This window comes from Macrobrachium rosenbergii, chromosome 2 (genome assembly GCF_040412425.1).
Source record: "Macrobrachium rosenbergii isolate ZJJX-2024 chromosome 2, ASM4041242v1, whole genome shotgun sequence".
NCBI lineage: Eukaryota > Metazoa > Arthropoda > Malacostraca > Decapoda > Palaemonidae > Macrobrachium > Macrobrachium rosenbergii.
The window spans coordinates 1,844,698-1,851,878 of record NC_089742.1 but is presented as its reverse complement, the minus strand read 5'-3'; the positions used below and the strand labels follow the sequence as shown (position 1 = coordinate 1,851,878).

The 7,181-nt window shown below is 35.3% G+C and overlaps 1 long non-coding RNA gene across 1 annotated transcript; it reads right to left on the bottom strand.

The window, feature by feature from the left end:
• Positions 1–4,774: 4,774 nt before the first annotated feature.
• Positions 4,775–6,944, bottom strand: LOC136843739 (uncharacterized). Its single transcript, XR_010854657.1, has 4 exons — positions 6,805–6,944; positions 6,374–6,425; positions 5,980–6,052; positions 4,775–5,572 (listed from the first exon to the last, which is right to left on the bottom strand). It is a non-coding gene; the product is annotated as an uncharacterized lncRNA (long non-coding RNA).
• Between the last annotated feature and the right edge of the window lie 237 nt (positions 6,945–7,181).

Here is a 7,181-nt window from a genome sequence, read left to right as displayed (position 1 = left end):
ACTTAAATCTCAAAGCATTACTGGTTAATGTCCACCCACGCACTTATAAACACACACGCACACAATATGAGAGAGAGACAGAGAGAAATGACTGTATGTTTGAAAATCTTTGCATGTAGTAAACGAGGTCGCAGACATGAGTTATGCTAACAAAATGGGAAACAGCATGTCCAACCTTATGTGTAAAAGGAGATAGTAGAATATCTAGTAATATATTACACCAGAGAGTGACATAAACAAGAATGTCAGGTTTTTAATCTTAGAAGAAACTGTCGTGAAATCAGCATTGCCCAATTTCTAGACAAATAACATTATAGGTCTTCACAGTATTCAGGGATTCAAACATTCCAGAAAGGTTGATGAAAATATATCCATTTCGGAGCGAGAAAACGCGTGTCACAGCAACATTTTGGCTGTGTATAGAATTAAAATTAGGTTAAATCGTCCACATTATCGTCCTAGAAAGTATCTTCAGTCTTTACCAATATATGCCTTTAAACTTAGAAAAGTTGCAGTTTATTTTATCTCTTGCGAATATTGGAAACGTATGAAACTGTGTCCTGGAAGATTTACATTTGAGATACAAAGTAGATTTTATTTTAGGCGATCTTTCAGAATGAAAATGAAAGCCGGATGAAAATCTCTTAGAGCTAATTATAAAGGAAATCATATATTTACCACACACGCACACACACATACACACACACTCACACACAAATAGTTAAAAGACTTCGGAGAGAAGTTTTGACATTCATAAAACTAGACTCTACACGCGATGCCTAAATGTCATCAACATTTTCCGAGCGAAATCTTTTTGAGGAGTAATTAGATTTTAATGGGTGAATATTTAAGATTTTCTATCAAAATAATCTGTCATGACGGGACATAAAAGGGATATGTGAGCAAAATAAAATGATGAGAAGTGTGGAAAGAATCGCGCTTAAAAATGGCGTCAGTCAGTATAAATAAGAATTTCTCAGGAAGCAATTACAGACGGTCTCCCACAGGAGCAACCTAGCACCTTTTTCTGCTCCCTGACTTTTGCTGCGTTTAGTATCACATTTGAGCAATATTTCTTGGTAGTTGTCTCAATTGAAACCATATTGCTTTTCGCAAATACTGATTCCATGGGTCTTTAAACCCCCATAAGACAGTGTTAGGTTACAGGAAAAAAGTACATTCACATTTAGGAAGGAGTTTATGTATTGGTGTTAGGTATATTTACAAAGTTTATTCATAATCTGTAACCCTCTCTATAACCCATTTCTATCTTTTCTCTGCATATTATTAAACCAACTTCCATTTACTTTTCAGTTGCTCAGGTGGAAAGATGTTGAGAATCCTCGTCGTTCTCGATGGTCGCTGAGTATGGCTGTTCAATCCCAGAATTGCTGCAAGTATAATGCTAAAGATTTTGTTCTATCATGTATCCATTTGGGCATAAATGGCGCCTGGCAATACCTCTGGAGCAAATTTTGGCCACTCTGCTCGACAGGTGTCTGCTGCTTACATCTACAGGTGTTTGGCATTTGTTGGGCCCTGTGACGTGGAGTTGAAGTTCTCTGAAGAATGCCCTTGAGGAGAATTTCACCCTCAGGAAGACAGGAAAGTGAGAAGTCACTTTCATATGAAGTTGCTCTAAAAATATTACAATGAAATATTACCATAGTTTATAACCACTCTGCTTATGCAAAACGCGCAAAGCAACAACAAATCGAATTGAAGGTACAAAAGGTTTGAGGTCTGGTAATCACTGGGCGATTGACCTCAGTACTTTAAAGACAAGGAAAACACCTCTGCGTAAAGGAGTCCCTAAAGATGTTGTTCCTTTGACAGGTACCAGGTTAATTACTATGACGATGGTTACTGCTGGCCCGTTGGTATCTGGTACGATGACCCGGAGATGTTTGATTGGTGCAACTATAATTGCTTTCACATTCCTCCGTACTGCCCCGTCCACTATTGCAGGTGTTACTATTACTAGCACGTCTGCTGGTTTCACTTCTCTTGCAGTTGCAAATAACTTCAGGAAGGTTCGAGATCTCTTGCAACTGACCATGTCATCCAATCCCAGACCTCATGAAGTTATTCTTATGTCAAGTGGTTTGAGATTGTTTTCATTTTGAATGTCACTCAGAATAATCAAATTATTTTGAAAATTTTGAATTTGGTAAGAATGCTGTGTTTTTAACTTGGAATTAATTCTAAATGAGCACAATATTATAGAATTTATGAACTAAGGAATCTGATATAATATGATGATTTATAATCATTGGGAAACGATGTACATAATTTTTTTCAGTGGATAATTACTGTATTCTTTTGGATTTTTTTAGGTAATAAACCAGTGATTATTAATTAATAAAGACTGAATGCAGCACAATTTCTCTTGTCTTATCACAAAAAATATATTGATTATATTTCTAAACTTATGTTAGCTGTGATGACAGACAACTTACATAATCAAAATTTTGTTTTATCTTCATATGCAAGGAGTGTAATGCAACAGGAACTGACTATAAATCCCAAATCAAGTTCCAAAGAGAAAATAGGATCTGCTCCTCTCGCTGTCTCATAGATGCGAGGCGGTCTTTAGACTCTTCAGAATCTACCCGTTTCTGACTCGAGCAGTGAACTTCTAGATGCCTACCAAATGCTTCTCAGACTTAAGGACTTTCATTATATAATGGTACTGGGACTTTCTTTAATAAAAATTTGGTAACAAAATGTTGTCCTTGTCTGGCAGAGGCCGTCGTCAATCTAAGTGTAGTTCCTAAATATGATGAGGCTTATTACTTGATAAGGGCCTCGTCTGGTTCTGAAGGAAAAGGAATGTGAAGTGTAAAACTGTGTTAAGGAATAATTCTATAATCCTGAGTAGAGTGGTTAAGGCATTTCACAGACTAAGATCTTTTACCATGATAAGATTAGGTAAAGATTATCTTCTTATTTCCAGTGGAAAAAATGTGTGCTTTCTTACACCCTTCTAAAGCATTTTGAGCAATTGCAGTGGCTGAGGCTGAGAAAGTATGAGTCCTTTAAAATCAAATGATTTTGTACCTTACAGGAAATGGAGCTGTAAGATGGAAAAATGTTCAACATTCATCTCTCACCTAAATTAACCAGGAGGAAGTAGGGAGCTCTAGAGCTCGGCTCAGGCACGAACACAAAGCATTAGCTCTGGAAAGCATTGAGTCATGGAGTGAGAAAATGAGTTTACACAGCCGATGGTAAAAGAAGGAATCACTCAATCATCAGAGATGAAACCACATTCACACTAAGAGAGAGAATGCAACATAACAACAATCTGGAATCGTTGAATAGCAAAGTGTGAAGTGAAGTGATATACTTCTTAAGTTAAGTAAGAGATAAACTAAAATGAGGCTTTGCTCTTGGGAACACAAGGGACCCGCTGCTGAAATCGGACTTCAGAGGAAATGGAAGGAATTCGAGGCTCAAATCAGACTTTTGCTGACAATTTATGCGAAATACAAATCACAGAATACGTTTAAGTTATGTTTATGTGCCAGGTATTATCTCATCCTGAAGCTCCATGAGCCATAATCTCTGGAATAAAATTCCTCTCTCTCTCTCTCTCTCTCTCTCTCTCTCTCTCTCTCTCTCTCTCAAAATTAGTGGTAATGCTTGAGTAACGATCAGAATACAGGATTAAAAGGATTAAAGAGGCCTTAATTTAGTTAGAATAATATCTCTCATGCATATTATCACATATAGAAATCACAGTTAAAACTACTTGACACAGTTGTAGAGGTTGCGTCTTCCTATTGTACCTCATTCCACGGCAGTTGTTGAAGTGACCATTAGGTACTGATGTATTCAAGTGCTGTAGTGTAATCCTTGTCAAAAAATAAAACTCCTAAATATGATGCATTTTGCATTGAAGATTCCATTAATACATAATCTCTTCAGCTGAGCTGCCTCCCTTCAGAGGATGTTGTGCAGTTGGAACTTCAGAAGTTCAAGCGAAGATGCAGCGCATTACTGCCTCTAACACAGTTCTTGTATTTTAATCATTTACTTACAATTTTTATTTATTTATTTATTTATTTATTAATTTGTTAATTTATCTTTTTCTAATAACTGATCTTCCTTTCTGTATTTCCTATTACCTTCTGTTATTCATTTCAAATGAACACCATATTCCTTGGAAGCTTCAGTTTCGAGTCAGTGGCCCCCTTTGGTGGGCTTCTTCCATGTGAATAGGGTTCGTCTTAATAATAATAATAATAATAATAATAATAGTAATAATAATAATAATAATAATAATAATAATAATAATAATAATAATAATAATAATGATTGAGGAAACAGTAAAAGATGAATAGAAAAGATATTTTGGAAAATAGTTAGCTTGTTTTATTCTCAGTTAAATGGGGCTAAGCTGAACAACGTTATATCCAAAATCCAAAAGCATGAAGTCGATACAAGTTATGAGCAACCAATTAATTTGAATATTTTAAATTTGTTGGTCTCTTTCCTCTCTGTTCCTGTGATCAGATTCCATTCTTGTGGAAGTGAGGAGTACGTTTTTCATAGCGAAAGAGAATCAGAACTGTCTCCTGCACAGCGGGAGAGAGTTTGCCAGTCTTCAATGAAAAGAGTTATATATATTTTGTATATATATATTAGTCTTTCATTTGACAAGAGTTCAATGAATATAACATCCAACTATTCCATTTTTCCTCTAAAAGAGGCAAGGTCCATTCTACATATGAAATCAATATATGAATAATAAACAGAATAAAACAAGAGATTGGTTGCATCTCGATCTTTATTGACTGAATAGCATTATTTCATCATTATTTACCAAGGAAAATCATGTAAGTAAAATATGATAAACACTAAATAAGCATTATACACCATAAACTGTTTTTGCAAGAGTAATGATTGCATCAGGTTGCGACGAACAAAAGCACTTTTTGATGTGGATACAACGTGCTTATTTGTAAACATAACAAGCAAAAAGGCATAGAACTGTTGATCCATTTAACATGAGAATCACGATATATGGTCTCATTTCTAGGCGCAATATCTTTGTTCAAAGGAATGACAGAAATTCTATCTGATCTGTTGGCAAATGACTATTTAAAAATTTAACATATCCACCTTTACCAAGATTGGATATAACTGAATATTCTACAGCTTTTATTTTTGATTACTTATTTTTTTTTTATTTCAGTCATCTGTGCAAAACATTTATAATTGTCAATATTGCAGTCAGTCTACCAATACTTAATGAATTACGTAATCATAGCTTTGAAATCTTTAACAGTCATTCTGTGGTGTCCAAATTGAAATCAGCAACTGAATCCCAAACGTGAAAACCGGAGGTCATAGACAGCCCCCACTCCATCTATGCCAAAGCCTAGGTATCCCAGTACAATTGCACATGAAGAAGGGGCAGAAGGGATCCACCTCTTGAAGACAGCTGGTATTACAAAAGTCATCAAATTCCTCTTCTCCAGCCCAGGGGCCAATTGCAAGGCAAGATGGCACCTCAGGCTCTCGTGTTTCTGGCTTGGTCATCTCTCTTTTCAGTAGTGGTTTTGGTCTGTCAAGATAATATCTCTCTTTATTTCATTCGACAGACAAGAAACTTTGAACGTGAATATCGATTCAGATGTTCTGGGTATTGCAGATCTATCCATGACTAAGAGACATTCCACCTTGTAAACATTCTATTAAATCTTTCAGTTTTTTATAGAGTTCTATTGAAATACCCATGCCAGCATTGAAAGCCAAAGACGAATCATGTGGATCATTATTCGGAAGACAAATTTGCGAAGATTTCTTTATGAAAAAACAAAGGAATACATTTGCAAACAATTTATGGTTTGGGTTAATGAACAGAGTTTCACTGACTCCAATAAAAACTGACCAGTAAACAAAAAATGAAAGAATTAGGTTGATACTTTAAAAATCTTACAAGTCTTAACTGAAACCATCTTGCTACTTTACGCATATTCCTTCGTATCAGCCCCCGTAGCGGAGATTCAGCTTTTGCGTCCCTGATCCAGCAAGAGGCCAGGACCTGGAAGGATCTTTCAGTGTAAATCTGGGCTGAGTACGATTTTGGTCAGCGTCTAACTTCTCATAACCTCAAAGATTTTACTTTTTCAATTATTTTTCGAACAAGTAATTGACGTGTTTTACTTATTTTATGGCCATAATATCTTTTAGTACGTCATTGTCTTTACGTTATAAAAATAATGCTTTACGAGAAATTAAGTATTTGCAGCCAGTGGTGACGAACAAAAATGTGATGATAAAAGAACAGATCGCAAAATATTTTACGAATTCCTATTTTTTTAACGTAAGAAAAAAAGAGAAGTAGGAAGACACAATTACTCACGGCAAACAGGAAGAAATTCAGGAAGAGTCGTGACATCATTCTTCTTGTAAAACTGAAACAATGCGAAGGAAATTCTCAGATAATTTTCTATGCATTACACATCTGTGAGACGAAGTATATAGGTTATTAAGAAGGTTCTCTAAACCCAAAACACACACATACATATATACAAACATACACAAAGAAACACATACACATATATATATGTATATATAAATATGTATAATATATATATTATATAATTAAATATATATACTTATATATATCTATATAAACATCTACAATATCAATAAACAAACTGAAAGCATTTCAATTAATCGCATATTCTCTATACATCGAAAGTTACTCCGTGTCGCTTCTATGCTTATCCATAAACAATAAGAAAAGAGCATGAAAAGTAAGCATATGTAGGCCCGAACTATAAGTGATACCTGGAATCAACCAGCACAGGTTAGAGAGTGAGGGAAAAGCGCTGATCTTGTTGACCCTGGAGCGTCTGTGTGAAGAACTGGTGAGAGTCTGTGTTGGACGCTGTGTCCACATCACTATTTATACAGTTGGCCTTAATCGCTGCAACTTTACATCTCGACGTGTCTTTTAAAAGCTACAAATTAGATACTGATGGCAGGTGTTCAATATTTTGAGATAAGATCCCAGTCATTCATGCTGGAAGAATTTTAATGGATTTTGGGGCATTTTTGACAAACCTGAGGTCCTTTTGATTTAGTATCAACTCTTACTCGACTGAGCAAAAGAGCTCAGATTTTTTGTATTTGATGGAAAATATATTTCTATCTTCCATTTTGTA